This window comes from Echinops telfairi, unplaced genomic scaffold (assembly GCF_000313985.2).
Source record: "Echinops telfairi isolate 266 unplaced genomic scaffold, ASM31398v2 ScPeMD7_7475;HRSCAF=8513, whole genome shotgun sequence".
Taxonomy (NCBI): domain Eukaryota; kingdom Metazoa; phylum Chordata; class Mammalia; order Afrosoricida; family Tenrecidae; genus Echinops; species Echinops telfairi.
The window spans coordinates 27,303,415-27,314,727 of record NW_022111379.1 but is presented as its reverse complement, the minus strand read 5'-3'; the positions used below and the strand labels follow the sequence as shown (position 1 = coordinate 27,314,727).

Genomic DNA, 11,313 nt, shown 5'->3' with positions numbered 1-11,313 from the left:
CATGGGGAAGAGGGGAGGAGGAATGGAGGGGGAGGGGAAAAAGGAAAACGAGCTGATTCCGGGAACCCAAGAGGAAAGCGAATTTTGGGAATAATGAGGGCAACAAATGTATAGATGTGCTTTACACAATTGATCTATGTATTGTGAGCCCCAATAAATTGATTTTTTTTAAAAAGAAGAGATGAAGGAAAAAATGAAGGACGTGTAGTCGCCATCCAGATGAGTTTGAAAAATATTTCCAAGAATGGAATAGCAGATTTGACAAATGTATTAAGTAAAGAGGAGAGTACTTTGAAGGTGATAAGATTGCTTTGTTAAAAAATTAAAATGTAAAGGCTTGGGAAAAAAAAAGATTAGAGCAGACATAAATTAACTGGAAAACCTCAAAACAATGGAAAAATGAAAACAAGCAGCTTGTTCTTAGAAAGAAATAACAAAATTGACAGACCACTGGCAAATTTAAGGAAAAGAAAGAGAAGATGCAAACATCTAAAATTAGAGATGAAAAGAGTGACAGCGTGGCATATCTAAATGAAATACAAGTAATAATAGCACATTATTATGATAGACTATACTCCAACAAATTTGGCAACCTAGAATAGACAAATACCGTTTGAGAAGAGAAAGTTACATTTTTCTCCTGAGTCAGGTGATGGCATAGTGGGTTACACAATAGGCTGCTAACTGCAAAGTCAGCAGTTCAAAACTACCAACCACTCAATGGGAAACAGATGAGGCCTTCTACGTGAATACAGAATTACAGTCTTAGAAACCCACAGGAGCAGGTCTTCCCTGTCCTACAGACTCACTATGAGTCAGAACGGACTCAATGGCAGTGAGCGTTCACAGGTAGGAACACTTAATATTGGAGAAATGTTAATAATACGTGGAACGATGTATAAATACAATGCAATTCTGATCCAAATCCCAATTTCATTGTTTAAAGAAGTGGAAGAATGAATTATCAACTTCATATGGAAGGCAAAGAAACCTAGCATAATGGCAGAACTCCCTAAGAAGAAGAAAAAGGTAGGAGGTCTCATACTACCCCATTTCAAAACTATTACATAGACACATTAGTCGACACAGTCTGGTAGTGGTACAATAATAGATACATAGATCAATAAAAACAGAATAGAAACCCCAGAAATAAATGCATCCCCCTACTCACAAGTGATTTTCAACAAAGGGCCAAAAAATATTAAATGGGAGAGACCCTTTTAATCAATAAACCTGGCAAAATTTGACCTTCATCTGCAAAAGAATGAAATAGCACCCACACCTTGCCCCATGCCCCAAAACAAATTTAAAATGGATAGAGACCTAAATGTCAATCCCAGAGCAATAAGAAACATCAATGAGAAAATAGAGACAAACTGAAGGACCTTCTATACATACTACCAATATAACCTGCAAAAAATAAGGCTCTTGTGCACATCAAAGACATCATCAAAAGAGTAAAAAGAGAACCTGTGGACTGGGAAAGAATATTTAGCAACAACACAATGAATAAATTTCTAAAATCTACAGAATGTTTCAATACCCCAATGATAAAATAATCCAAATAAAAAGTGGGTGAAATACATGAACACAGTGTTCACCAAAAATGACACTGAAAAACTAACAAACACCTGAAAAAATGCTCAGGATCACTAGCCATCCAGGAGACGCAAATTACAACTATTTGTGAGATAACACCTTCCACCCAAAATGATAGCTTAATTTTAAAAATAAATAAATAAAACATCAAATTCTGAACAGGGTGTGGAGAGAATTGAATTCTTAGACACCACTGGTGGAATTGTAAACATGTACAACCATCGTGGAAAGTTTTATGTTGCTATCTAATAGAACTTTGAACACATCTACTGCTTTGTGGGATTGTAAATATGTACCACCATTGTGGAAAGTGATATGGTATTATTGGTCATAGAAATACCATACAGCCCAGCAAAGGATTTGCTGGGCATACACCCCCCGAAATAAGAGCCAAAACATGAACAGATGTATGTTCTCCCATGTTTGCTGCAGCACAGTTCACAATAGCAAGAAAGTAGAAACAGCCTAAATGCCTATGAGCAGAGTGAATAAAAAAACTCTGGTGCATACCCACAATGGAATATTATACATCCTTAAAAAACAGTGATGAAATCATTAAATACCTCATGATATGGAGGGACCTGGAAATCATTATGCTGAGCAGAGTTTAGTCAATCACAAATGTCTGCTACTATGATGATAAACACCAATATGAATGCATGCTTCAGCTCTCAGGTCACGTAATCTTCTAAACCAGTCTCCCAAGAAACAGGTACAGAGACTGCTTAGCAATACTTATATAGAACCCAAGAGGACAATATGCCCAGTATTAATGTCCCTAACTGGACACTTTTGACCGAGTTTCTATCCAGCACGTGGTTCTTGAAAGGAGCACAGCATTCTTCATATGCCACACCAAAAGGACCTGATGTGGAAACTCCACTGAGTAAATGGGCTTTACTTCAACATCACCTGTAACCCTTGGACTTAAGATGAAATTCCCTAATATGAGAGGAAACAGATGACTGTTATCCTGAGGTTATAGCACTGGCGGTCATGAGACTTTGGTTTGGATCGCTGACCTTGAAGGTACCCAATGAATGGTGGCTGGATACTACCATATAGTTATTATTTTAGTGCCCCCCTTGATTTATGATGACATATTAACCTGCTAGGCATGGCTTTGCCTTTGTCAATGAATGTTATTGAAAGTTTTTCCCTATCACCAATTCCCACTGTTTCAATACATAGTGTCCAGTCACGTAAGTTTAATCTGTACAAGTCAATAATTCATGTATTACAATTTATAGCCAGTCTATGCTTGTATAATTTCCATTTTTCATCAATGTTTTAAATTCTGTACCATTGGCTAAATTAATGACACTATCAACAGAATTACCTTATGCCACAGAGGGATGATTGATAATTATTTTTAACATAAAAATGATAATGATGTCTCTAAAGTAAACTAGAGAAATAAAACCATAGATATATGAATGGATTGGGGGCTCACACCTAATACAAGCCCCAATCAAAGAACAATTAGTTCTTATAGGACTGCTCAATGCTCACCTTCATGAAGATCTCACTGAAGATATGGATGCTGTAGCAGTGTGGCTAAGAAGCTAGATGGTGCCCAGCTATCAGAAAGAATAGTGTCTAGATCCTAAAGGCTTGAGGCTTCAAGTAAGTCCATATGGAAGACACACAACAGCCTGAGTGATCCAAGGATTGTATACAATATAATCCAAATAGGAAGGAGGGAATGGTATCAGACCTTAAATTGTGAACAATTGGTTTGCAGACGGCTATGAAGGAGAGTCAAGGCCCAAATTCATTCTTAGGGTCCATATAGAGATTAAGGGTCCAGTGAATATCCTCAGACCATAGTTAAGGGATGCAAACTGCCTTATTATCAGATAGAGAGCATTTTAAAGTCCATTATGGCAGATGTGGTTAGGTTAAAATGTAATAGCTTATCACATGAGCTCACCTCTCACCCATTTTAAACTTGTCACAGCTAAAAAAAAAAACTGAAGGGGAAATAAAGCTGTATTAATTCTCCAGTGAATTCCCTCTGACCATAGATCAGGGATGTGAATAACCTTACTATTATGAAGAGTGCACTGGAAAGTGAATGATGCTGATCAGTTAGGTTAAAATTTAACACCTTATCATTTGATCTCCCTTTTGCCCATTTTAAATTTGCTGTAGTATTTAATATATATTTCTCTTTTTTTTCAATTGACCTTTTTCTGTTTTACTGTATTATTGTTGCTGGGTTTTTTATTATTGTTATGAGTATTATTGTTTTGTATGTTTTCCTGTATATGAAATCTAGAATACATAAATCTGTAGAGATGGTAATTGAATCAATGATTTCTTGGTAGTATGGCTGGGGAGGTTGAGAAGAAATGAGGAACTAACAGCAATTTGTAAACAAAAGAAGAAAATTATTGTGGTGATGATTGTATGACTCTTTTTAATATAATTGAAATATTGAATTATATATGTGAAATATGTGCTAATAGAACTGTTACAAAAATGATGCAATGATAATTATTTGTGATTGTAATGGAAAAGTTGTCTTGATAACAGATATGAAGCCAGAGATCACATGACAGAATTTTGAAAGACCAATGACTTCTTCACCACAAACGCCTTTTTTTACAACACTCTGCAGGTGGCCTTCTCTTGACGGACCGCACAGAAATCAAACGAACTACATCTGTGGGAATGGAACAGCTTAATGTCAGCCATTCAAACTAGGAGCAGGAGCAGACCATCTAATGCTCATAAGTTTGAACTTGAAGAGAATTGTAACAAATCCCCAAGACCCAAAACACGACCTTGAGGATATCCTACCCAAATGTTGAGAACATTTCAAGAGATTTAATGCATTCAACACTAATGACAGAAGATTTGTTGAACTGTGGGATGAAGAAAGCGAAAGACTCATAAAAAGACAGGAAAGTAGAAAAAGTTAAAGTGGATATCAGAAGAGACTAAAACTTACTCTAACTCAGAGAGTAGGTAAAACAAGTTGAAGAAAAGATGAAAAGAATTGAACAGAAAATTTCAAAGGGCAACTCAAGAAGATGCACAAAGACCTATTGTTAGAAAAACTAAAAGGGCAAACGATCCACAAATCTTAAACTGAAAGGACTAAATAAAAATTTCAAGCTTCAAATTGCAATATTGAAAGATTCTACAGGCAAAATGTTGAACGATGTAGGAAGCATCATAAGAAGGAAAGAGCCCGGCGCCGAGCTCCCTTCTGCTTCCGACGCAGACCGGTGGAGAAGGGCGCATGTGCGGCAGTAACATGTCTGCCCAGCTCCCCACCATAGTGCCCCCCGCCCCGAAGGCCACCGCCGCGGTTATTTTCCTCCATGGATTGGGAGACGCAGGGCATGGAAGGGCAGAAGCCTTTGCTGGTATCAGAAGTTCACACATCAAATATATCTGCCCACATGCGCCACTTATGCCCGTTACATTGAATATGTACATGACTATGCCTTCTTGGTTTGATATTATTGAGCTTTCACCAGATGCACAAGAGGATGAACATGGAATCAAGCAAGCTGCAGAAAACCTCAAAGCATTAATAGATCAAGAGGTGAAGAATGGAATTCCTTCTAACAGAATTATTTTGGGAGGATTTTCTCAGGGAGGAGCTTTGTCTTTATATACTGCTCTTACCACACAACAGAAACTAGCAGGCATCACTGGGCTCAGTTGCTGGCTTCCACTTCAGGCTTCATTTCCACAGGGTCCTATTAGTGGTCTAATAATGAGATTTCTATTCTCCAATGCCATGGAGATTGTGACCCTTTAGTTCCACTAAGGTTGGTTCCCTTACAGGGGAAAAGCTAAAAACATTAGTAAATACAGCCAATGTAACTTTCAAGACCTATGAAGGCATGATGCATAGGTCAGCAGGAAATGCTGGATGTCAAGCAATTCATTGAAAAGCTCCTACCTGCAGTGGATTGATGCCAGTAAGAGAGACCTCGTGTAGGAGGTACACCAGCATCATTACAGTAGAGTAGAAAACTGTTCCTGTGCCCAACTCTGAAATGTTTGCAAATATAAGCCAGTGACAAACCAAACAATGCTTTCTTATGGGAAACTTGTCATCTTTTACGTTTCTAGATATGTACTTGTATATATGATCCAGAATATCCTAGTATTAAAATAGATGAAGCAGCAAGCTTCTTCTCACATGTAATACAGCAAAATAAGACAGTGAAACCAGATTTTTTTATTACATTATTTGAAATTTGTTGGTATGCATACTGGAAATTTGTTCACATATAAATGAACAGTTATAAATCATTTGTGCATGCTGTGACTTAAACTATGGATTTATTTAAAAATTACTTAGTCACTATGCGGTATCTATATTTTTATATATGTATATGCATAATGACTGTAACACAGAAAAAGAATGAGATGGTTTTACACTATTTCTAACAGTAGGCATAATGCTTTTTACATGTTAATGAAAGAGTAATAGTGTTACTTTTCTCAAGTAATGGCCCTTTTATTTTGGGGACCAGGCCTTTTTTCCTGATGTCATTTTTAAAATATTATTTTCTCCAGAAAAAAAATGTGTTTTTCCTTTTTACCCTTCATAGTAGACCAAATATTTCCTCTCTGCCATAGACATCTGCTGTTAATGAAAGCTATAATTTGACATTATAAATTATACATATGGTATTTTTAATTAATTTGTATTTTAAGAAATAAGATATCACTTAAAATTTCTGCACGGCTTATTTCTGAAACTGTACTTTAGTCCTAGTTAGTTATATTTTTTAGTTGAGGTAACAGGAATAATTGAGTAGTTATATTTTTGTGTAAGCATTTGATAGAAGAATTAGATTTATTCTGTTATATGTCCTGAAATATTTAAGACTTCAATCTTAAAAATTCTAATTAACTTCTGAGATAATTTGGTCTAAGATGAGATTTCTTATACCATAGAGCTTACTTATTATGTGCAAATGTTTGAAACCAACTATTGTAGAAATTAGCAGTCCATCAGAATTTACTTGAAATTTTGACATAATTCAAATGATATTTAAATTTTTGGTTTTGTGCAAACAAAAAATGTAAGCATTTGACATTAGTCAAAAATATCAACTTACAAATAATTGAAAAGCAAATTTATAGATATTAAAAGTTGGTTAAAACCCTATGCAAATGGTACACTTACTAGACAGTAATTGGCAGAAATGTATGGTTTGTATGTTTGAACTGTTACTTTTTTTGTTGTACTGCAACTGATCAAAACAGTATTAGAAGTGCATCTTTGTAAATGGGTGCTAATTATTCATAGAAATAATTTAGTATTGTACTATGTAGAATGTTAATAATGAAGCCATATGTTTATATCTGGATTGTAAAATCTTAAACAATCATTTGCTAAGTCATTTTCCTTTAAGAAATATAAACTTGTTTTAGTTATACAAATTAGCAAATTTTTATTTATTTCATTGAAATAGTTTGCTGTAATGTGGGAAAATCTTAATCTTTTTCATAATTTCTATCAATGTGAAATAAAATTTAATTCTCACAAAAAAAAAAAGAAGAAGAAGGAAAGAATACAAAGAATCACTGTACCAAAAAGAACTGGTCTACTTCAGGAAGTAGCATATAGCAACAACCAATGGTAGAGGCTGAAGGAAGACATCCAAGCTGCACTGAAAGCATTATCTAAAAACAAGGCTCTAGGAATTGATGGAATATAAAATGAAATGTTTCAACAAGCTGAGGAAGCACTGGAAGAACTCACCTCCAGTGCTCACCATTCCAGAACTCACCATTTCAAAAAATTTGGATGACAGCTACTTGGCTAACTCACCAGAAGAGATCCATATTTGTGCCCACTCCAAAGAAAAGTGACCAAACAAAATTTGCACAGTGTAGAAATCATTGATATTACATGCAAGGAAAGTTTTGCTGAAGATCATCCAACAATGTTTGCAGCTGTACACTGACAGGGAGCTGCCAGAGTTCAGGCCAGATTCAAAAAGGGACACAAAACCAGGATATCATTGTTGATTTAAGATGGATCTTGGCTGAAAGCAGAGAATACCAGAAAGATGTTTACTTGTGTTTCATTGACTATGGAAAGGCATTCAACTGTGTACACCACAACAAATTATGGATAGCCTTGAGAAGAATGGGAATTCCAGAACACTTCATTGTGCTCATGTGGAACTTGTACATGGATCAAGAGGCAGTTGTTCACACAGAAGGGAATGTTGCATGGTTTAATATCAGAAAAATATGTCAAGGTTGTATTCTTTCACCAGGCTTATCCAATCCGCATGGTGAGCAAATAATTAGAGAAGTTGAATTATATGAAGAAGAGGTGACACCAGGATTGGAAGAAGACTTATTAACCACCTATGATATGCAAATGACACAATCCAGTTTGCTGAAAGTAATGAGAACTTGAGGCACTTGCTGATAAACATAAAATATTTTAGTCTTCAGTATGGTTTAAAACCACTGTAAAGAAAACAAAAATCCTCACAATTGGGCCAATCATGATGAATGGAGAAAAGATTGAAGTTGTTGAGAATTGTCTTGCTTGGATGCTCATGGAAGCAGTAGTCAAAAGATCAAACAATGGATTGCATTAGGTAAACCTGCTGCACAAACCAATACCAAACTCACTGTTATGGAGTTGATTCCTACTCATAGCGACCCTCAAAGATAAGGGGGAGCTGCCCCTGTGAGTTTCTGAGACTGCAACTCTTTACAGGAGTAGAAAGTCCCAGCTTTCTCCTGGTAGTTTCAAACAGCTGACCTAGCTCTTGGCCTGAAACACAAGACCTCTTTAAAGTGTTGAAAAGCAACGATGATATTTTGAAGACTAAGGTTCACCTGACCCAAACCATAGTATTTTCAATTGCCTCATATGCATTTCAGAGTTAGACATTGATAAAGGAAGTCTGAAGAAGGATCAATGTATGATGAGGCACCCCCCACCACCAAGACAAAAGGCTTTTTTTTTAATTCCAAGCTATGTATTTAAATATTTTTACACAACAATCTTCTTACCTTCAAAATACTCTCCATTACACTTAATACATTTATCAAATCTATGATTCCATTCTTGGAAACATTTTTCAAACTCATCTGTTTGGATGGCTGTCAGCACTTCTCTTACTTTTTTCTTCACCTCTTCTACGGTTCAAATCACTGTCCTTTCATGTCCCTCTGCATTCGCAGAAACAAAAAGAATTCACACAGTTAGGTCAAGTGAGTAAGGTGTGTGGGACAAGAAAGGCATGCTGGTTGTTTGCCCAAAACTGGCACACTGAGATGACTGCATGAGCAGGAACATTGTCGCAGTGGCAAAACCAGTCCCGCGGCTGCTACAAACCAGGCCTTTTTTGTCACACGCTGCTACACTGTCCTTTCAGAACCTCTAAATAGAAAGCCTGATTAACATTCTGACCTGATGGAACTAACACCAAATGCACTACAAGTCGACATCTTTGTCCATTTGGGAAATTGATGGACATCCAAAATGAGGTTTGTCATTAAATGACATTCACCTTTTTGAAATAAGAAAACCACTCATACACTTGACTTTTACCCATAGCACTGTCCTCGGAAGCTGGGTTCGGATGCACGCTGCTGGATGCTCGCCTAGTGGGGGAAATGATACTACAAAAGCTCTACCCAGCAGAGTATTTTTCTTTTTTTTGGTAGGGTACCTCCTCATATTTGAACTATGGTGCTGGTGAAGAATATGGAAAATACCATGGACTGCCAAAAGAACAAACATCTGTCTTGGAAGAAGTACAGCCAGAATGCTCCGTCAATGCAGGAGTGGTGAGACTTTGTCTCATGTACTTTGGACATATTATCAAGAAAGTCCAGCCCCTGGAGAAAGACATCATGCTTTATAAAGTAGAAAGGCCGCAAAAAAAAAAAAAGATGAAGACCCTTGACAGAATGGATGATCTTTGCATTTGGGGATTTATGCTTAGGACTTTATTCCAACTTAAGTTCCTTTGTGCACATCATCTTTCTTCAAGTGGAAATTTCATTTGACAGAATCATTGGTTGAAGAGACTATCTTTTCCCCACTTAGTGTATTTTGGCCCTTGGTCAAAATCAGATGGATGTAGGTAGATGGATGTATTTCTGGCTCCTTTATTCTGTTCCATTGGCTTAAGCATCTACTGTTGTACCAGTTCCGGGCTGTTTTGAAAATCATGGCTTGAAGTAGGTTATGAGCTGTGGAAGGGAAAGGCTTCCTATCTTGGGCTTCTCCGGGTGTGCTTCACTTATCCTATTTTTATCGTTGTTCTCGTTAGGGGCCACCAAGAGGTTTCAGACCCCTGGTGACCCTGTGTACAGGAGAACAAACCGCCAGCCTGCACCATCCTCACAACTGTTCTCATGTTTGAGCCAGGGCTGCAGCAAGGTTTTGAAATCTGCCCATCACAGGTTGTTAATAAGCCTTCCTCCAATCCTGATGCCACATTGTTCTTCATGTAATCCATCATCTTGGATGATTTTCTTAGCATACAGATTGTATGCGTGTGGTGAGAGGATAAAACTGGGACATGCTATCTTTTCTGGTTTTAAACCATGCAGTATTCCCTTTTCTGTTCAACAACTCTCTGGTAATCCATGAGCAAATTCTGCAGGAGCACAATGAAGTGTTCTAGAATTCTCATTCTTCTCAAGCTTATCCTTAGCTTATTATAATCCATACAAGAGAATGCCTTTGTATAGTCAATGAAACACAAATAAATATCTTTCTGGGTCATCTTTCTTTAGAATGGATACAAATATAAATCTCTTCCAGTGAGGTGGCCGAGTAGCTGTCTTCCAAATTTCCTGGCATAGTTGAGTAAGCGCTTTTTCAGTGCTTCATCAGCTTGATGAAACACGTCAATTGGTATTCCATCAATTCCTAGAGCCTTGTTTTTGGCTAGTGCTTTCAGTGAAGCTTGAATTTCATCCTTCAGCACCATTGGTTCCTGTTCATATGCTGTCTTCCAAAATTGTGGAATGTCAGCCAGTTCTTTTTGGTACACTGACTGCATTCTTTTCATCTTCGTTTGATGCCTCCTGCATTATTCAATATTTTGCCTATACAGTTTCTTAACATTGCAAGTTGAGGCTGGAATTTTTTCTTGTGTTCTTTCAGTTTAAGATATACTGATCATGTTCTTCTTTTTAGGTTTTATAACTCTAGGGTGGTGCACATTCCATTATAATATTTTACTTTGTCTTCTCAGACTCTGAAAATGTCTGTGTCCCTCCGAGACTTCATTATTTCTTCCACTTGCCTTCGGTGCTCTACAACTGAACGCTAGTTTCAGAGTCTCTTCTTACATCCACGTGAGTCTTTTGCTTTTTCATGAATGATGTTCTTGATGTCCTCCCACAACTTATCACGTCTGTCATTAGTGCTCTATGCAATCAATCTGTTCTTGAGATGTTCTTGTGGGAAAGAAATTCAAGTGGGATAGACTCAAGGTTGTATTTTGGCTCTCAGGAACTTGTTTTCATTTTCTTCAACTTCAAATTGAACTTACATATGACCTTGTTTGTTTTTTGTTTTGTTTTCAAGGAACAATGTTTATTCATTTTACTTTCAAGAAGTTTATTTTACTGTTAGTAAATATAGTTGTTTTGTTTTTTTTATAAAACATTTTATTAGGGGCTCATACAACTGTTATCGCAATCCATACACACATCAATTGTGTAAAGCGCATTTGTACATCATTCTCA

General features: G+C 36.8%; 1 protein-coding gene and 1 pseudogene across 2 annotated transcripts in view; one reads left to right on the top strand and one right to left on the bottom strand.

Moving 5' to 3' along the window:
* Window positions 1-11,313, bottom strand: part of APBA2 (amyloid beta precursor protein binding family A member 2) — a 182,588-nt gene that overhangs the window by 150,238 nt on the left and 21,037 nt on the right. The window lies entirely within an intron of this gene.
* Window positions 4,850-5,535, top strand: LOC101663787 (annotated as a pseudogene).